Consider the following 22,502-nt stretch of genomic DNA (forward strand, 5'->3'; position numbering starts at 1 on the left):
TAAGGACACTAAAGGAAGTCAGGAAACACTAAGGATCAAAGAATTTGGGAAGACCTCCAAATGATTAAAGGACAAGTGTCCCTTTTGTAGCTTAATGGAGATTTCAAAGCATCAGAAATTTTGAGTCAAAAGAGACCCAAGAGATCATTTAAATCTTCTGTTTATTTCATAGATGAGCTAACTAAGGACCAGAAAGGTGAAAGTTAGTTGCACTGGTAATAAATAGATCTATTAGGGATTTGAACCCCAAATCACTGCCTCCAAATCTAATACATTTCCCACTATACCAAATCACCTACATCATAAGACATCCCCCCCCCTAGTTTTTCTAACTATACTCCTAAATGAAAACAAATTAAATACAGTCTTTTGGGATGCAAATTCCGGTTTTTAAAATAAGCCTGCAATGGATTGACAGCCTTCCAAAGTAAACAATGATTCAAGAGAAATGATCTTCCCATTGGAAATAATTAGCTTTATTATCAAGACTGAAACTCATTTTCCTTAATCTTCATTTGCTTGGAGGATTGGTATTAATGTTAAATAACTTTAGTTTTGGAGCAGCTAGGTGGCACAGTGGATAGAGCACCAGGCCCTGAAGTCAGGAGGACCTGAGTTCAAATTTGACCTCAGACACTTAATACTTCTTAGCTCTGTGACCCTGGGCAAGTCACTTAACCCCAATTGCCTCAGCAAAAAACAAAATCACTTCAGTTTTGAACCATTATTCTAGAATACAAGGAAGACCTCAGGTGCCTCATAGATCTTTTATGATCCCGCCAATCAATGATCCTGAAAAAATCCTTGTACATATTTTATACCTACCTGGATACATCTTACATCTCTTCAAAAAAATGTAAGCTACCTGAAGGCAGGCACTATTTGGGGTTGTGGCTTTGTATTTTCAAGGTCTGATGCAATGTCTAGCACATAGGACAATTAATAAATGCTTCTTGGGAAGCAAATTACCAAGCTCTTAGAAAAGCAGTATGGTGTTCTGTGTCTTTCATAGCCTTCCAAGCCAGAAAGAATTCAGTGAAATGGATGTTTGTGGACAGGAGCATGGTGTAGCTCATATAGAACAAAGTTGTAGGTTTGGGAACTTGGGTACGAATCTTGACTTAGTCGCTAATCATCTCTAGGAACCTGGGTCTAGATGTTGTATTTAAAATAGAGAGACATGGCAAGACAGCACAAACTGATGCAGTATGAAGTAAACAGAGCCAGAAACATAGTATCCACAACAATGTACATGGAAAGAGCAACCATAACACGTTCAAAAATAAATGTTCCAAAATCATAAAGAGTAAACTTAGCTCCAGAGAAGAGATAAGAAAGTATCATGGGAGATGGATGAGAAATGCAGTGTGGAGATCCAGAGGCAGGAAATGCTGCATATAATGGCAGGATTTTTTTTTGTCCATCATTTTCTCCCCTCCCATTCCTACATCCTTCCGACATGAGGAATATCAACACCAGGCTAATAAAATCCTTGAGAGCAGATACTATTTCCCTAGTCTTTTTTTACTACTGGATTCCCAGTTTAGGACACAAACCTTGTGTTTAATAATCACACTGAATGAATGAATGATTTCTTTTAATATATTGTATACTAGTCACCTTATGTATAGACCTCTCTATTACACAGGAACAAGATTGCTCAGTGGGTAGAGTACCAGACTTAAAGTTGGGAAGATAAGTTCAAATTCAGTCTCATCATACATTTACTAGTTGTTTCACCTTAGGCAAAGTACTTCACTTTTGTTTCTTTCCATTTCCTCAACTGCAAAAATATGAATTCTAACAGCATCAGTCTCCCAGGTTAAGTGTAAGGATCACAGGAGTTAATATTTGTAAGCTATTCTCTTCCTATTGAAACTCTCCACTTAAACTTTCTGGAGTCTGAAATATAGAGGTGAGTTTGCTACATTTCATTAACTTTTCCTTTGTTCTGAGTGGTAATCTGCCAGAAAACCTCTAATTCTATTTTGGAAAAACACCTAGTAGAAGCCAACTTAAGGAGAAAAGAAGCAAAAAATATAGTTTCTATGATACAGAATATACAATAAATTATACCTGCATGCAATGTCTACAGTTACATAATGTAAACAATGGTACTTTTATGTGTATTTTTTAAGATTTACATTTTATGCATATTTTGTAAACTTTTAAAAATACATTTCTTTGTACAAAACCCGGAGTGTGAAGTTCTTCAGTTTGCAATCAGCATTCTTACATCTGTATCACAGCAGATATTTACTCTATTCAGTCATTATTACAGACATCTTTTTACTTCATATTTCAGCCTTGTCCCCCCCAATATAATACTATTAGAGAAAATAATTGTTTAAACAGCAGTTGTGACTGTGTAGGAAGAACATAGGACCTGGCTTTATAAAAATCTGGGTTTGAATTTTAGGCAGCATAGACAGAAAAATCAACTGAGAAAATACTAAAATCATAAAAGAAGATGAGTAATGTGGCATTTGAAAGATCACAAACAACTCTATATAAATGTAGTAAGACAAAGGAAATTAATCCCACATCTGATTGAACAGAGAATCTTGTAAATTCTCAAGACATGATGAAACTACAGCAGGATGTTCCAGAATAGTTCAAGAAACAAATTGGAATCTTGAGAAGAATTTATATGTGAACATATGGTAAAATGTATGGTCTGCACAACTGAAGCAATTTACAAAATTAAAAAAAAAATGAAGTTGTGTCAAGTCTTTCAAAGGAAGCAAAGAAAGAGCTATAGAGCTTTGGAATACAAATACACTGAACGTAAAACAATCTAGAAGGAAAGAAGTGGGAAAAAGCAATAATATTAAAAGAAGATATCTCTATATATGCAAAACACTTTTGAAGGTGGCATGTGAAGAGGCAACTTAAGAATCATAGGCCTCCACTACTAGGTCTCTAGCCCAAGGAAATCATAAAGGAGGGGAAAGGATCCACGTATCAAAAATGTTTGCAGCAGTTTTTTGTGGTAGCACAAAATTGAAAAATGAATAGATGCCCATCAGCTGGGAAATGGCTGAACCAGTTGTGGTATATGAAGGTAATGGAATATTATTGTTCTATTAAAAAAGATAAACAATTTGATTTTAGAAAGAGCTGGAAAATTTACATGAACTGATGCTGCTTGAAACAAGTAGAATCAAGAATACATTATACACAATAACAGAAAGATTGTGTGATGATTAACTATGAAAGACTTGGTTCTTCTCAGGGTTCAGTGATCCAAGATAATTCCAATAGCTTTGGATAGATAACTCTATCTAAATTCAGAAAGAGAACTATGGATATTGAATGTAAATGAACACATGCTATGTTTACTTCCTTTTGATCTCTGGCTTTTCCCTTTTGTTCTGATTTTTCTTTCCCAACATGATTCATAAAGAAATGTGTATTTAAAAAGTTAATATACATGTATAATCAGCAAAAATAAAACAATTAATAAAAAAGTATCATAGAACTCCTAGTGGAACCCAAGTCAAGAAACCTAAACTCTAATGCAATAAATCATGAGGAAAGGTGCCTAGAACTTCTGGGAACAGAAAACAAAGCACAGATCAAAAGAATCTACACATAATCTCCAGGGGAAAAAAATCCTATACGACAAACTCCAAGACAGTTATTAAATTTAACAATTTGAAAATCAGCAACAAATTCTGCAATCAGAAAAAAAAGCCTTAAAATATAAAGGAAGAATAATTCTAATAATGTAATACTATTCTGAGCCCACTTGAAATTGCAAAAAGAAAAAAAAAGTAATAACATTAACTAAAAATCAAAGGAACTCAAGATGCAAGCCAAAATGATATATCTTACCAACCTGAGTCTAATTATCCATGAAGAAAGATGAACATTCAATAAAAGAGAGGCATTTAAAGCATTCATACAAAATAAATCTAAGATATGAGCTCTGAGTCTGGAGTGCATCATATTTTCAGATGACAGGAAGCCGAGCAGGATAGCTAATACGATGAATGACAGAGTCAAGATCTAAAAGGTTTCTGCATTGGATTTAATCTAATAAGATGAAATTCACTAGCAATAAGTGTAAAATCTTGCTCTTAGCTGCCAAAAAAGTCAGTTTTATAAATAGAAAATAGCAGAAGTATGGATAGATCGCAGTTATTCTGAAAAAGATCTGTGGGTTTTAGTGGACTCAATTTAAATCTTCAGTATGTGAGATAGCCAAAATTTGAATGCAACTTTGTGCTGCATTGAGGGAATTTAACTCCTAGAAAGTGACAGATGATAATCTCTTTTTATTCTGACTGTGCCAGACTGATTTGACGTAAAGTATTCAATTCTTGGTGCCATAGCTAAAAAATGACATTGACTAAACTAGAGGATGTCTAGAAGGTTATCAGGATAATATAGGGTCTTATGTCCATGATAATATGAGAACTGATGGAAGAAACTGTCTGTATTAACATGGAGAAGAAAGATTCAAGGATGCTATAATAAATGTCTTCTGGGTGGCAGGTGAAAGATGAAGTAGCCGAAGAAATCAAGGTTTGACCATTACATTGAATTCCCAATCCCTATATTTATGCCCACATGCATTTTTTGATTTCCTTCACAAGCTAATTGTACAATATTTCAGAGTCTGATTCTTTTTGTACAGCAAAATAACATTTTGGTCATGTATACTTATTGTGTATCTAATTTATATTTTAATATATTTAACATCTACTGGTCATCCTGCCATCTGGGGGAGGGGGTGGGGGGGTAAGAGGTGAAAAATTGGAACAAGAGGTTTGGCAATTGTTAATGCTGTAAAGTTACCCATGTATATATCCTGTAAATAAAAGGTTATTAAATAAAAAAAAAAAGAAATCAAGGTTTGAGCTTCGGAGCATTTTGATTTATTAAACAATGCATATCAAATTCCAAACAAATCAAGACTTTCTCAGTCGAAACCCAGACTCTGAATACAGGAGGAAACAGACCATCGTACATTAAAAACAATCAAATAAGACCAATTAATTAAAAGAAAACAATACAATATTAGATAATTTGATTTTTAATTGGATGAAAGATTAGGAACTTTCCAAGTTGGGATGAGGAGAGCAACCAAGGGCAATTTTGTGTAATCAGAAAAAGAGAATGTGGTCTCAGCCACTTAACACTTCCTAGCTGTATGATCCTGGGCAAGTCACTTAATCTCAATTGCCTCAGCAAAAAAAGAAAGAAAGAAAGAAAGAAAGAAAGAAAGAAAGAAAGAAAGAAAGAAAGAAAGAAAGAAAGAAAGAGAGAAAGAAAGAAAGAAAGCCATCTTATTTTCCCATTTTCACATGTCTGTAAACATGGAATCAATAAAAGGACATGGAAACAACATTTGATTGATCAGTATGGGGCCAGTTTTCAGATAAGACATAAGTATTGTAAAGATTTATAACTGAGAAAACTCTTTACATCAGTCTTTGGATCTGACTGAGTTTCTGATAATTTGGGTCCTTCATCAAGAGTATCTAAGCTGTAGGAATAAGTGGTCCAGTTTCCCAACCACACAATGCAATGAAGTTTTCTCACAATTCTCATAATTCAATAAAGTTGTGGTTTTGGTCCACTTTCTGACTTGTGGGAAAATACTATTCCACAGGTGGACACCAAATGTGGCTAAACAGCACTTAAAAGGGCTCAGCAAATCCTCACACCAGAGGCACTCATTCTTTTTGAACACCCTCGATTCACTTTTGGTGAATCGTCACCCAAATCACATTCACAGGGGAATTCACAGGGGGGTCACAGCTTAGTTAAAATAAAGATCTTGGCAAATGGGCTAAACCAACAAGCCTCAAATCTGCTACCTGTGAAGCTGAGAAGACTTATCTTAGTGGAACAGACAGATGAGAACTATTTGTTCCAGTGGCCATGAAGATGGCTAAACCAGGTACCATGGAGAACATAGAACTTAATGAGACATCAAAGTTGCCAAGGTCATCCATCACCAATTGTCTCAAATTTAGTCCTGCCATTGGACTTCAGCAACTCTAGAAAAAAGAGGGAAGCTGATGAGTTTGTGGAACTCTGTCTCACTTAAATCCAATTCATGTGCAAGTCAAGACATCACCCATGATGTCATTGGTCCCCTTCAAAAATGAAGGATGAACAACAGAAAAAGAAGATAATCTCTTCATGTTGGAGCAGTTTAAATCTCCCTGGATTCAGAGAAATGGCTGGGATGATCAGAGAGTTCCAATTCTGACTTTGCAACTTTATTGGCCATCTGACTTTGAATAAATTCACCTAACTTATCTTCAGTTCTTCCCTTGTAAACTAAAGCAGAATGGTACAAGGGAGTCAGAGGATCTGACTTGCAATTCTATCTCTGGGTTTACTATTTGGGTGACCTATATCAAGACATTTAACTTACATGGTCTTCAGTTTCTCCATTTGTAAAATGAACAAATTGGGCAAAATAAACTTTGACATCCTATTTCAGCTCTAGAGCTATGATCCTGTGACTCTAAGACCTCCAAGCCTCTTTATGATGTGGTCCTGCCTTTTATTTTGAAGAGTGAATATGCTACTTCCAATTCTTATTACTAGATCATTTCCTGATCTCCCAAATTTCTTTGTAGACAATGACAACAGTTCTCATCCTTCTCTAAAGTCTACCTAAGAACGCCACTCAACTCTGTGTACTTTTTCCTTTAGCATAGCCCATCCCCAAAAACTTCTAATTGCTGATGGTTTAATTTGTGGGAACAATATTCCTCTAACACAAAGCTGTCACAGTGAAGACGTTCTTTCCTGTCTCATCACCACCACTAGCTAATATGAATGATTATAAGAGGCAGAAATAAGTCCAAAGAGTAAGTTTGGAAATTTAAAAAAAAAAAGTCAAATCAAATCAAAAAAGATGAGATTAGATTTGAACTGAATGACTTCTCCAGGTTTCTTCTAGCTCTAGCTACCATTGTATGATTTTTACAGGGTCAGATCAGGTTACCTTTAGAACCAAATCAGAATTTTGTCTGCATATTGTGGGTTTTTTTTTAAATCAACTTAACACTAGATGGCTCCAGTTACAAAATCAACACATTTTTAAAGTGCAGCAAGCCCTTCCTAGTTTTGTATGTAAGCTTAGACCTGAGCACATGGGGTCTGGGCTACTGAGTGTTGTCTGCCGCCAGGCTGCCAAGAAGTGATGGCTGATGGGAGCATTGTTACCTGCAGTGCCACCACAAAATAGCCTCGCCTTATAAACAATACAGCCCAGGCAGACACACAGTAGACTCTACAACACATCACTGAAGGTTGAAAAAGTTTTGCACCTGCTAAATCCCTCCCAATACAGGAGCAAGTGGCTACAATTATACATAAGCAGCTTTTATGGACTGACAGGTGACCAAATCTATGTACTACAAATATTTATCTATATTATCCCAGAGAACTCAGCCAATAAATAGTCCTAGAAATGGATCGTTATCACAGACCTAATTACTGCCCACAACCACCTAATGATTTCTAAAAATTTAAGAACATTCCTAATAGATTTACAGGAACTGATGCTGAGTGAAATGAGCAGAACCAGGAGATCATTATACACGGTAACAAGATTATACGATGATCAATTCTGATGGACGGGGCTCTCTTCAACAGTGAGATGATTCAAACCAGTTCCAGTTGTTCAGTGATAAAGAGAGCAATCTACACCCAGAGAGAGGACTGTGGGAACTAAATGTGGTTTACAACATAACATTTTCACTCTTTTCATTGTTGCTTGTTTGCATTTTATTCTGCTTCTTCCTTTTTATACCGGTTTGATTTGATTTTTCTTGTGCAGCACAATAATTGTATGATTGTGTATGCATATATTGGATTTCGCAAATTTTACCATGTTTAATATATATTGGATTACTTGCCCTCTAGGGGAGAGTGTGGAGGAAAGGAGGGAAAATTGGAATACAGAGTTTTGCAAAGAATTGTCCATGCATATGTTTTGAAAATTAAAAAGCTTTAATAAAAAAACTCATTTCTAATAAATATTACCCTAAAACATTTTAATCTCCTATCCATATTTTCTTCCTTCCTTTTTTTTCTTCTGCTTCTTTCTCTCCTTTTTTTCACTCATGATATATGGTGATATAAATATGGAGAGCTTGTAGAAGAGATCAAACATACATAGGAGCAAGACAAGTTGTAGATCTTTCCTTGTCCATTACTGGAATTGTTCCAAAGATACGTTCATGGCCCTACAAAGAAAAAGATGATATCCTAATACTTGATGATAAAAAGCAGTCATTTCATGCACCTGTGCAATAGTGTTAAACAGAAAAGAATAATAGTGGGACAAAGACTTGTCTTTGGACTATTACCAGCATGAGATGAAAGGAGATGGTGATTATGGATTACAGAGTTTGCCAGTTGAAAGGGATCTTGGTGACTATCTAGTCCAATCTAAATGAATGATAAATGTTCAATTTGAGGTCAGAGGTCCTGGGTTCAAGTTCTTGCTCTTCCCCTTGGTAGCGATGTGACCTTAGACGGCTCATTCTTCCATCATTCCAGCTGCCCTCCCCAAGCTTCATATTCCTAGTTTGTAGACTGGGAACCTTGTGCCAGAATGATCTCTAAGGTCCTTCTTAGATTATGGTTCTCATAATAATAGATGGAATTGTCAAAAAGTTTACAAAATTCTTTAGATGCATCAAATGCACATTTACCAGCTACACTGAGGCAAGATGGTGTCATTTAGCTTATTTCCACAAATGTTTATGAGGAGTTCATTCATGATAGCAGTAGCCCATATTGAATTTGCGATGCTTTAAAGTCTACATCTCACCCTGATCACTTTTGCCCTTCCCATATCCCTGTGAGGTAGGGACGAGGGATATTAGTTGTCCCCATTTCAAAAAGGAAGAAACAGCCCAGAGTGGTAGTTATTTGCTCAAGATCACACAATTAGTGTCAAAGGCAGGATCCAAACTCGGGTCTTTCTGACTCCTCCCTATCTACCATCCCAGCCTGCCTCCAACTTGAAATCATTTCTCTCCTGACTCTGCTTCTGACTCTCTGGATTTTACCATCATGCCTCATGTTGGAAGATCCCTATGCCCTTGCAGCTCCCTTCTCTCACTAACACATTCCTCCTGGGACACCCATTTTGTGGAAGGAGCCAAGCCAGCCATCCTTCATTACAGGCCAAGTTCTTCTGACTCTCCAGACTTTTCCACTGTGCCCCTGAAGTTTCCCCACCCTACTGCTGTCTATGGGTTGACTTCTCCCATTAGAGTGTAAGCTTCTTAAGAGTAGACATTGCCATTCTTCCTTAGTGTATTTGTATCCCCAGCACTTTGCACAGTGTCTGGCCTGTAACAAGTGCTTAATAAATGCTTTGACTATTTATAGGAAACCTTTCCCAAACTCTTATAATCCTAGGACCTTCCCTTTTCCAATGATTTCCTATTAATCTTGTATATAGCTTGCTTTATCAATATCTATTTGCATATTGTTTCTTTTATTAGACTGTAAGTTCCTCCAGAGCAGGGATGATCTTCTTTTGTTTCCTCAGTTACTTAGCACAGTGCCTGGCACACTGTTGGTGCTCAATAAATGTTTGTTAGTTGATCATTCTACTTGAATTAGCTTAGATCTCTTGTCCAACTTTCAGATTCTAGCATCTGGGGTGCTTTTTCTGGCTTTGTCGCTACAACCTGCCTGGAGGATGAGGATCATGTGCATGGAGAATAGCTGAGAAACCATATTGACCACATATTTCCATGAGCAAGGGCCTCCAGCCAAATCAGCACTCTTTAGCCTAGCGTACATGTACCAGGCAGTGCCTCAACAAACTGCACCATGATGATTCCCTCTGATATTTTAAAAAATTTATTAGGGGCAGCTAGATGGCAGAGTGGATAGAGAATCAGTCCTGAAGTCAGGAGGACCTGAGTTCAAATCTAGTCTCAGACACTTAACACTTCCTAGCTGTGAGACTCTGGGCAAGTCACTTAACCCCAAATGCCTCAGTTAAAATATATATATATATATATATATATATATATATATATATATATATATATATATATATATATATATATTATGTAATATAATATTATATATTTAATATTATATTGTATAATGTTATATATATATATATATATATTTTTTTTTTTTAGAGCAGGCTGACTCACCATGTGATCCCTCTCCCCAGGGAAGGAGACTTCCTTGAGGATTGGCTTACAGAGAATAAACTCTGACTCTTGAAAGGAAAATCATTCAAGGTAGGACTCGAACCCAAGTGGCACAGTCAGCCTGAGTGGGAACCTCAATTTTCTAGGAACTCTATCAGAAATTTCCAGAGATGATTAGGGGAAAAGGGGGAGAAAAAAATCTCTGTGTCCTAAAATGTTTATAACAATTCTCTTTGCTCGCCAGCTGGGGATTAGCTGAACAAGTTGTAGTGTATGATTATGATAGAATATCACTGTGCTTTAAGAAAGAATGAGCTCACTGATTTTAGAGAAGACTTGCGTGAAATAACGAATAGCAAAATGAACAAAAGTAAGAGAACATTTTAGACAGTAACAGCAATGTTGTTTCAAGAATGACTTTGAGCAAGTAAATTCTTTTGGCTATTAACTACAACAGACCTAGGAAGAAAAACACTCTCAATATCCAGAGAAAGAACTGATAAATAAAAGGATGTACAGAATGATAGTATCCCTACATAACTATTTGTATCTAGGGGTAGCCATCTCTAGGCAGGAGAAGAGGAAAGAAAAGAAAGTGGGAAAAAAAAAGAAATCTACATGATAATTGTGTTATATATTTGAAAGGAATAGGAAATTGTACAACAATAGTAAATTTGCAATTTAGTGTACAATCATCTTTTTTCTTCTACTGTGGTTTAGAAATGCTTATTTTATTCCATAAATTTTAAAAAGTAAGAAAAAGAAATGGGCTTTGTTTCACAGGGAGGCAAACTGAAGATATAGACTGGGGCTCAGATATCAAGGAGTTTAGAAACTGCAGCTTCCCTTCTTAACAATGGAATGGTTTTGTTTTGTTTTGTTTTCCTACAAGAGAGCAAACCTCTCCAGTCAAACTGGCTCCCTGGCTATTCCCCTAAATGTGACATTTGATCTCTGATTTCCTGCTTCTCTACTTTGGAAAAAGAAGAATTGAAGGTCCTTGAGAGAAGGGCTTGGTTTATTCTTCTCTGGGAATCTCTAGTGCCCAGCCTGACATTTTAATAACTATAGTTTTTGCATAGAAATGAATTGAAAGTGGGAAATAAACAGCTCTGGTTCAGTGAGAGAGATGCATTTTGGGAGAGAAGACATAAGTTCAAATTCTCACTTTGTCACTAACTCATTGTATGAGTCTGGATGTCAATTACCTTACCTATAATATTAGAGATGGGGCTAGGATGTTCCCTCTAGCTCTAGACCCTAGGACCAAATGGCCCCCTGTGCGTAAGTACTCTATATCCCCCCTCTCCTACATGATGGCTTTCCTGACTCCCTCTCCACCAATTATTAGCCCTCCCTTCTATCAACATTATTTGTATACCCTTCATATTTATGTATTTTTGTGATGCTGTATCTCCCACAATAGAAGTTTCTTGAGGGCAGAAGCTGTTTTATTTTGTCTTTCTATCCCCAGTGTTCACTTAGGTAATAGGCACATTGTAGGTCCTTAATTAATATTTGTTGATCATAATATCATAAAGCTAGAAGGGATTTTGGAGGCCATTATAATATAATCCTTTACTTTACATATAAAAAACTGAGGCAAAGAGCAATGGAATGACTTGTTCAGTGTCCAAATGAATTTTGAACTAAACACTTAGCACAGAGGTTTGGGGAAGTATTGAACGAGGGTCTCTGGTCTCACATCCTGACTTTCCCAGTAGGGAGTGGTCTGCTCTGTTCACACAGAGACCTCTCCAAGGATAAACATCATCCACTTCATAAGAAGGCAGAAAAAGGACGCCTTTCTTTGTTTGCAACTGGCCTCACAGATCACCTCACATTCACCCATGCGTCTTACCCCATCATCAGCTACATTTAGCACACTTTACTTAGAAAATGTTTAAGAAATGGGCAATCTGGACAAGACAAGGGTCCTTCTTGTTGTAAAATGTGTAAAAATTCAGTGCTTGGATTTAGAAAAGCCTGAGCTAAAATCCTGCCTCATCTTCAAGAGAGTTGTGTGATTTTAGATAATGCTGAACTCCTAGCCTCAGTTTCCCCTTATATAAAATAAGAGACTGGACTAGTTAGCATTGCAAATCCCTTTTGGCTCTCAATCTGTGATCCTCTATTAGTTTGTAGTAAGAAAGTTTGTTTGTAAGTATCGTTCCTCAAAGTTACCATGGATTCCCAAGAAGAAATTTAGGGTTCTCTGTGTTGAGACAGGTGGACTTCAAAATGATATTATTTGGGATGACTTGTTTTTTGAACAAAATTCAGCAGCTTCTGTAAACAATGGTGGCTTCGTAGCTTCTGTCTGGCTCTAGTGACCTGGTGAGCTGGTCAAAGGGCTGCCGGGCCAGGGGAGATAGGCCGGGTTAACGTTTAACTTCCTGAGATTCTAAACCAAACTCAGAGGCACTGAACCTTTGGAGTTTGATATGATGAATAGGGGATAAGCAGAGTGACACGTTGCTGCCAATTCTCCATAACCAAGGAACGAGTTTCCGGGTGGGGATCGCTGGAAGGGCTCAGGTATGGTACCTGGGCTTTACTTCTTGTATTTGAATTCTTTGAATCTAAAAAGTGGGTGAGCAGTGGGTGCTGGGTGAGGGCATCTCTGAACCTCATTTGGACTAAAAAGGGCCGTGGATCAAGCAATCATTGAGTCTTGCTTCTCCCTGAAGGAAAAGGAGACACTGGACATACTGTATCACTAGGTAATGGGATGACTGGCCCTTTAACTGAAAATGTGGAGCACATTTCTGAGAAGGGAAGATACGGTTGACTTGGCATTCTGGGATCTGGCCCACTCGTAGTGATGGACAGGAAGGTAGGACAGACTGGTTTTCTTGGAAGTATCAAACAAGTGAGGATTCAAGAGACTGGACATTGTAGATCCCCATAAGTCCCAGTTCCCATGCTCTGTCTCCAATTATCAGTAATCATTGGCTCCTTGATGCTTCCCTCCTCACTCTGGGGCATTCTTATTAACTTTACTGGCATCACAGAGTCAAGCACATGAGGTGCTTAATCAAGGGTTGGTGGTTAACAGATAGTACTAGATTTAAAGTCAAAAAAAACAAAACAAAAAAAAAAAAAAACCTGGGTTTGAATCCTGGCTCTGAGACTTCTTAGTTTTGTAACCTCTGGAAAATAATTTTATCATACCTCTAAGCCTCCATTTCTCCACCTGAAAATGGGATGTTAAAACCTATAGCACTTATACAATTATTGTGAGGCTGTTCTGTAGAGGCTTTGAAAACCCTGCGCATAAGCTTCTAGACATAAGTTGTTGTTGTTCTTATTGTTGTTGTTGTTCTATTACTTCTCATTGAGGTAAGGAGGTAGCAATTTTGTGAGGCAATTAGAATTGCTCCATTTTATAAATGAGAATACTAAAACCTAGGGAGATTTAATAACTTACCTAAAGTCACACAATCAATATGTGACAAAACCCAAACCTTGAATGAATCCGGTTCCCAGGTTGCCAAGCCAATTGTACCATGCTAAGTTGTTATTATTACTGACAATAATTATCATTTTATTATCATCATTATTATGAAAATGCTGCCAAAATCTCCTTTGCACAAGGGAGTGAACGTCCTTAAGTGAAACATTTTCTATTCACCCCCTGCCAAATGAATGAATTGGACAGTGGGGTGTGGTGGGAGAAAGTTTGCTCTGGACTTGTTTAAGCTTAGGTGGGTCAGGCTAATCATTAGATGGTCCTCTTCCAGAGTGACCTTGCTCGCGGTGTCATCCCAGAGAGCTTGCTTAGAATATTCTCCCTTTCCCTTTGCTCACTTGGGGAAAAAAAGGCTTAATTCACCAATGTCCTTGATGAAAGTCAGGTCATACTTTTAAAAATTGGCATTATTAGTATGAAAAAAGAGAGCCATCTATTTGGGCACCTTATTTCAGGAAGCACAGAAGTGCCCAGCTTGACAGTTGCTCATTGGGCAGCTTTGAGGCTGTTGATCATTCATAAACAGTTCACTTCCCTCTGGCCTAACAGGAAGTGAGCTTTCAAGCACAGGTTCATCAAACTTAAGGGGATCTACTAAGCATGTTGGAGGCCTGTCACTTCAAGGCTGAGTTAGAGTTTATGGGTATAATTAAAACACTTTAGCTGCCTAATTTATGAACACATTTCAGACATATTGAAGTTCCTTGAGCGTAGGAGTTGTTGTTTCATTCTTTGCATGTGTATCCCTGGAGACTTTCTCGTGGTAGAAAGTCAATAATTGATTGATTGATTAAAGTAATACAGAAAATATTTCTCCAAGTGTACAAGTTATTGTTCAATTGTTTCAGTCAGTAACAACCCAGCATGATCCAATTTGGTGTTTTTTTGCAAAGACATTGAAATGATTGACATTTCCTTCTCCGGCTCTTTTTATAGATAAGGAAACTGAGGCAAACAGGGTTAAGTAATTCGACCAGGGTCACACATTTTTTATGTTTCTGAGGCCAGAATTGAACTCGGGTCTTTCTACTCTAAATCCAGTGTTCATCAGTACCCACTGTGCCATCTCGTTACAAACCTCAGGTCTATTTTATAGGACTGTAATTTTTGGAGAGCTATCCATAATGTCTGGATATTACTAATGGGCTCCTCCCCCTGCTCATTATCCAGCAAGATGAGGAAGAAAGAAGGGATCTGGTAGATATAAAAACAAATGGGAACATTTTGCTCTTTGTAACGCTAACTCTTCATGGGGCAGTGTGGTTTAATGGATAGAAAAATCCTCTGGTAGTCAGGAAAAACTGAGTTCAAATCCTTTTTAAAAAATCTGTTTTATTTTTGGCTTTGTATCTTCAATGCCAAATACAGTGCTTGGCACATAGTAGGTACTTAATAAATGCTTGCTGGATTGATTGATTAGCTATACGGATAAGTCAATCTTCAGTGAGTAAATCAGCTCTCTAAGGTTATGAATTAGAGAAAAGTTTCTGATCTGCATCAGTGGAAGATTATACCTTAGTAGAATCTTTTAGGTTCCCACATCCACCCTACTCTCTCTGCCCCTCACTCATCCTGAACTCCCAAAACAATCCTTAAGCATTTGTTTAGGGGAATTATTTTTGTGATTCTTTTATTTTGTGTTGATTTCATTGGAATACATTATACACAAAAATGTGTGTGTGTGTGTGTGTGTGTGTGTGTGTGTGTGTGTGTGTATATATAAATAATATAGTCACATATATTCTTTTGTGTCTGGGTGTACTATCTCCCCCAATATAATTTAAGATTCTTGAGGATAAGGACTGTGTTACTTTGGTCTTTTTATCCTTGGCACTTATTAGAGAGGTGGACACATACTAAGATCTTAAATGTTGTTTATTGATTGCTCAATCAAGTGAGATAATATATGCAAAATGTTTTGTAAATTTAATGAATTATATAAATGTTAGCTATCGTTATTGACATGGTAACCTTATTTCTCTTAACTATTTGAATACAAGAAAAAATTATTTTCAAAGCAACTCAGATGTACATATATAGCATTTAACACAAAATGACATTGTTATGTAGGACTCCTGCTGAATCTCAGCACGGTGCAGTTGGCTTGGCATCCAGAGAACCATGTTCACTCAATTTGGGTTTTTCATATACTAGCTATGTGACTCTGGGCAAGTAACTTAACTTTCCTCCAGTGTTTTTCTGTAAAATGGGATAATAATATTTGACTCATAAAATTTTCTTAATCTTGCCTCAAGGAATTATTGTAAGGGAAGCATTTTGCAAACCAAAGGTACTATGGGAATATCATCTGCTATCCTGGTTGTTGCTTCTGAAGCAGTTTTTGTTGGTGTTCACACCCTTTTCACTAATGCAGATGGCAGTCCATTCATGGTTGAGAAGGGTGTCTTCTTCAGTTGCTTCAGCTCAAGAAATTTACATTATCCTTCAGAACTTCAGGTTTTCCCTTCCCTTAGTATACATTGGAAACTATCTATATTTTCTGATATAATTCTTAGTCACATTCTCCCTTTGATACTCCAAAGAAGATCCCTCCAAAATGGTAAAAATCTTCCTCTAGAAGTCCTCACATCCCATGGGAACCAGAGAACTACTCAGTTATCCTTCCATCATCATTCTCTCTTGTTACGTGACTGGATCATTTCCCTTTCTGGTCCATTTTTCTGGGTCATTATTTCCTCTCACAGGAGCCACCTGCCAGTGGCTTCTGGAGGTCTAACTCAGACCTGTAGAATGGATCTCTTCATGTGAGAGGATTATGATGATGATACAATGTTCTCTGACCTCTCCACTAAGAGGCAGTTGCATTGTCTGAGCTCCCTTCTCTTCCCCCTGCCTCTAATTTATTTCATTTCCAATCCACAAAGAACATGCATAAGTAAAGGCTGCTTTGCAACTCCTTCAAGTGTTTTGATCCACAACTAAGGAGGCTCTTGGAGAATTGACCTGCCCCTTCACTTAGACATGGTCCTAAACAAGTTCCTTTTTTCTGAGGCAATTGGGGTTCAGTGACTTGCCTAGGGTCACACAGCTAGGAAGTGTTAAGTGTCTGAGGTCACATTTGAACTCAGGTCCTCCTGACTTCAGGGCTAATGCTTTATCCACTGCACCAACTAGCTTTCCCTATATTAGCTCCTTTTTAACAGAATCATTTCATTTTTTTATCTTCTTACTCTAAACCAGGGCAGTACCAAGCACATTGTAGATACTTAATAAATGCTTATTTAAGGAACTAATGAGATAGACAATAATTAAATAGATGTAGAATAGATGTACAATTTTTTGTCTTAATACTCTAAGCACCAAGGACAGTACCAAGCACATTGTAGGTGCTTAATAACTGCTTATTTAAGAAACCAATAAATTAGATGAGAATTATATAGATGTAGAACAGATTAGCAATAAGTTGGACCAGAATTAAAAAGGAGGCAAAAAGTACATTGGATTGAATTTGGCAACCTGACCATTGCTTTCAATGATCCCTACCAGTTCCCTGGCACAAGGACCCATCTCTTTAACACACATATTCCCTTAATAAAACAGCACAGCTGCAAACCTTACAACACCTTAATCATCAAAGAATCAAAGTTAAAGGTGACCTATAGAGCAATGGTGATCTCACACCATTGGCATAGGATATAGCCAAAATACCCTTTGTCCTGATCAAAAAGAACCTTTATTGATATAGTCAGGTTATTCCCACATCTGGGCAATCAAAAGTGATCTCTTTCAAAAATTATCTAAATAAATTCAGATAGCATAACAGCCTATAATAACATCATAGCATGTACTAATAGTGAAGCATGTCTCCCAACTCTAAATAAAGATGATGGACTCTAGATATGAAATAACACAAATACTGTCAAGATATGGACAATATATTAGGGGTTTTTTTTTTTTAGCTTAACTCAGCTTCTTTGCTCCAAAAGTCCACTTAATACATTTTCCTCTGATGAAAGATATAGCAGACACAACCAGGCATCTTGTACAATGGATAAAGAACTAGCCTTAAAACCAGGAAGACCAAGTTCCAGTACCCATCTCTGACCCATACTGGTTGTATGCTACTTAATATCTCTGTTTTCTAGACTACTCTCTAAGACTATAAACTGGGGGGGAATGTATTGAACTGCACTGGTGAAGGAAATCTACCTAGAAGTTCTCTATGCTACTAAAATAATAGTTCAAGTCCCTCTACTTGTTTGTTGAGAAGTTTTCTGTTGAGTCAAGAAGTCATTGGGAAGTGACAATTATATGTAGTTTTTAAGGCATGAAAAAAAAAGTGTTTTCTTTAAGAAAAGATGAAATCAAAAAGTTATTGAAGTTTTAAAGAGAGGGAAGGAGACATTACTGTCCTTCCTGGAGATTAGCACTGTTGCCAAATGGTTTGCATTACCTTTTGTGTTTCTGAATAATCCCATCAGCTCAAACAAGGTAGTACTCATAGGCAAAGGATAATCATTTGTTATCTAATACATAGAAATAGTAACCAGTTTCCTGTAAAGAGTAGCTCTATTACTCATAAGTCTTCCCAGGAAAAGCAAACAGAAAGGGGGATCTTACTTTCCCTTCTCTATATTAAATCAAACTCTCATCTTCTCTTTAAAAGATGCTTTTACTCCAATATTAACTTTTCTGTCATGATGCAGAATAGAAAGGGAAATTGGTTAATCCAGGTAGAGGGTCTCAATCCCATAGAGCTTCTTGGTCCCTCTGGTAAAATTCTCTTAGAATGAGCTCTTTTCCAGACTTTAGGTAAATGTATTCTGTGAATAGGAGCCACACAGTTCAGAATTTTGCTGAATTTTAAAATGGGTAGATGCTATTGTTATCCAAGATTTTCCTTGTAATTTTGGATGGTACGGGAGAGATACTGTAGGATTTTCAATATTTGTTCATCCATTTCCCTAATCTGAATTAATGTTCCAAAATATACAAAGTTATTATAACTAAATTGAGAGATTTAGAGCTAAAAGGAACCTTAGAGATGATCTAGTTTAACACTTATAATTTATAAATGAGAAAACCAAAGTCCATAGCGAGGAAGGGTCTTATCCAAGATAATAATTGGTATTCCAATTCATGAGGTTCAATTTTTTAAAAACATCACTTTGTATAGTTGGGATGTTTTTACATTTTATCGGACCCACCACAAACTAATTTGAAAACCATTTGCCATCTTTAGTTTTTGCCACAACATAAATCAGCATGTGAATTAGACAGAATGGACAGAAACTAGTCTTCCCATCAGAAATCCAAGTCCAAAACTGTGTTCACTCATTATTTAATGTTTATTATGTGGCAACCATTGTGCTAAATGTTAGAGAGAAGACCAAGAACTCTTCGGTACTTGCCCCTCAAAATCCTGCCTTCTTTTGGGAGGGGAAAATATATATACCTATAATCCTGCATAGTATAAAAATATGAAGTCATTTGTGTAGAGGGCTGATAGAAATTGTGCTACCAAGGAAGGTTTCATATAGGAGGGGATGCTTGAATGATCTTGAAGAAAACAGAGGATGTTAAGAGCTAAAGGTAGAGAGCACCAGTTTTGGAGGACAGTGTTGGAAAAGCCTGGAGAAAGGAGATAGAATGCTAAGTATAGGGCACAGAAAGCTGTCCAATTTGACTGGGATGAAAGGAAGAATGGAGAGTAATGGGCAATATAACTGCAAGTTTTGAAAAACTTGAAATGTCAAACAGAGACTTCTGTACATTGTCCTTAAGGCAAAGGAGAGTCAGTAGAATTTTTGAGCAGAGAAGTGATATGACTGGGCCTTTATAAATACTATTTTGGAAGCTATGGGATTGAAGAGAAACATTAGGTATCAATAGATATTAGGAAGCTATTGCAATAATCCAAGTGAGAGATAAGGAAAGCCTGAACTAAGGTGGTGACCATGTGAATGAGAAGGGGATGGATTCAAGAGGGGTTATGGAGAGAGAATTTGCAAGAGTTATATATTGATTGACTATTGGGATGAATGCGTAGAAGGTTTAGTTGTCTCTGAGTCTATGAACATGAGAAACTAGAAACTCCTTGTCCATCTATCCCATATCTACATACTGAAATGCTAATTAATTCATTTAATAAGCATTTGTTGCTTATTTAATTAATAAGCATGCTTTCCCACATACTGAGGATTCAAAGCCAAAATATCATAAGAAAAGGGAAGTAGTAAGAGGAATGAGTTAAGAGGAAAAGGTGATGTATTCTGCTTTGAATATTTTGAAATGTCGGGGATATATGGTTAGGAAATCCCAATAAGCATTAAGTGATGCAGGATCAGAGCTCAAGAGAGATTGGAGCTGGATAAAAGGTGTCTGAGTCATGAGCGTTAAGATAATCATTGAAATCACAGAGCCTCAATGAAATGAGAGAGGAGGAAGAGGGAGGGAAAGGGGAAAAGACACGGGTCAGAGGGATGGAGAGAGAGGGGAAGGGAAGAGAAAGGCAGAGGGGGGGGGAGAAAGGGGAAAGGAGGATAAAGAGAGGGAAAAGGAAGAAAGAAAGAAGAAAAGAGGACAGGAGGAAAAGAAAGGGGAAAGGAATGGAGAGATAGAAGAGGGGGAGATGGTAGAAAGGAGAGGGAAAGGTAGAAGAGAGAAAGAGGAAGAGGAGAAGATAGAGCTTTAGGTAAGACCCGCAGTTGAGCGAGGGGAATCATCCAGCAAAGGAGACTGAGATGGAACGGTCAGATACAAAAGAAGAAAATCAAGAGAAAACAGTCTCATGAAAACCCATGGAGGTAAAGATTCAGAAGGAGAGTATGGAAACAAATTACCAGATAATATAGATTGGTCAAGAAGGATGACTAAGAAAATACTATCAGATTGGTGATCAAGAAATCATTGGTAATTTTGGAGAGCGATTTCAGTGAAAGGATAGAGACAGAAACCAGAAAGCCAAACAGACTTCTATTTGGACCCTAGTTTCTTCATCTAAAAAAATGGGAGAAAGGATTGACCCAAATGATCTAATTTTAGTAGCTTGAATGTTTTTTTTAATCTGTCAGAATTGAAAATATTTTCCTATTCTTATATTTGTTCAGAAAAAAATAGATAAGGCATTGATTGTGGAATTCTTTTAATGTAGCAAACATTACTGAAATATGGCTGCTAATTCTTGTTTCGATCATTCAAGTCAGCATCCCCAACTAAATTCTTTGCTTTGCTCCCAGTAAAAGGACTATAGTGTCTGTTACCACTAAATGAGAAAGCCATCAGGAAGGTTACTCATATTATTCTGCCCTCTGCAATGACTGTAGCAAGTTTTCTATCACCAAGAGAAAACTCTGCTAGAATTTTGTACAAGACAACATTCACTGGGGCTTAATCTTTCCAACTTGAAAAACAAAAGCAAGTCCATTTCCAGGTCCCTTGACAGATTTTGAAGATTATAGCTTGGGATAATAGAAATCAAAGAGCTAAATATCCAGATCCTGAGACAGGCTAGCCCAGAAACTTCTCACTAAAGCTAATTAGGAGGTATAGGGCCAGATAGCTAAATCAGGGGCTTCATCCTTTATTGGTGTACTTTCTGAGAGGTTTGCCAGATATTCCTGGAGTGAAGAGATATCCATGTGTTACTCCCTTAGTGTTTATTCTCCATGGTGAATGAATAAGAAAAAATGTGTTAACTATGGGAGTCTCATATATCCTTCTAATTTAATTCAACCTTTCTCCTTTCCCCTTATTTCCCAACACTTAACATTCATTCATTCAATAAGGATTTATTTAAAACTCACCATGTGCAAAATGAGAAGCTTTCTAAATGGAGAGGATGTCAGTCGCTAAATCAAAAAGACCTAAATTTAAGTCTCACCTCTAACACGTACTGAGTGTGTGACACAGGACAAATAATTTAATTGGCCTAGGCAACTCTCTCAGGCTATAAGTTTTTAGAGTAGGTATTGATTTTTCATTGAGAAAGGGAGTCAAAAGTTCTTCCAAATATTGTGATCGACATTGGCAAAAGTAAAAAGATAAATAAGACTATCCCCTGGCCCTGTTGGAGTTTATAATATATTAGGGATCCATTACACACATAGGAAGATGCATATGATACCAAAACTAGACAGAAATTCTAGTACAGGATAGAAGAGAAAAAAGAGCCCAAGATGACTGCAAAGCATTGTGTGAAACTGGAGGAAGAAAATATACTACCTGGAAGAATTCAGAAAGGTTCCTGCAGGAGGAGGTACTTAGAGGGATCTTGAAGATTGAAAAGGATTTGTAAAGGATGAGATCCTTTGAGCATCTTGTGTATGGAGAACAGCATTAGCAAAGGATGGAGACTGGACAAATGCAAGAAATGGTAAATACTTCAGTTTAGGTGGAAACAATGCAAATGAACTGCCATATTCTTAGGTAAGACTGCAAGGAAAGGCAGAGTGGTTCAAGGTTTTAGAATGTCTTATAAACTGGACTGAGAAGTAGACTTATTTACTAGTTAGTAGAGAAGCATTGAAGGGTCTGAACAGAGGAGTAGCTGCTCGATCCTGTTGATGGCAAAGAGGAAGTTGGTAGCTGTATATGTGGAGTCGAGAGAAATTGGAGGTGAGGAACCAATTGGAGATGGTTGCAAGAGTCTTGGGAGGTAAAGGACAATAAAGATGTAAGCAAAAGTCAAAGTGTAACATTCATTTTGGCGAAGACAAGCAACATGAAAGCAACTCAAACCCAATTTTAGAATTTAGGGAGTAAAAATAACGGACAAAGCAAATTTAGTTGCTCAAGAGCAGAAAATAATTTCTATAAAGACTCACAATGGATATTATTATTATTATCTAGTAGTTTCCTAATTTAACTATCCTTGCTAACCAAGTACTATAATAGAGAGAGGGCTGCTC

The 22,502-nt window shown here is 37.1% G+C and overlaps 1 protein-coding gene across 2 annotated transcripts in view; it reads left to right on the plus strand.

Annotated features, from left to right (window-relative positions):
- The first annotated feature begins 12,611 nt into the window (after nucleotides 1-12,611).
- Nucleotides 12,612-22,502, plus strand: part of A1CF (APOBEC1 complementation factor) — an 87,514-nt gene continuing 77,623 nt past the window's right edge. For both annotated transcript variants that reach the window (XM_012552519.3, XM_012552556.3), the window contains exon 1: nucleotides 12,612-12,698. The gene's annotated coding sequence lies outside the window, so the exon portion shown is untranslated. The remainder of the gene's footprint in view (nucleotides 12,699-22,502) is intronic.

The sequence above is a fragment of the Sarcophilus harrisii genome, chromosome 2, assembly GCF_902635505.1.
Source record: "Sarcophilus harrisii chromosome 2, mSarHar1.11, whole genome shotgun sequence".
In the NCBI taxonomy this organism is placed as follows: Eukaryota; Metazoa; Chordata; class Mammalia; order Dasyuromorphia; family Dasyuridae; genus Sarcophilus; species Sarcophilus harrisii.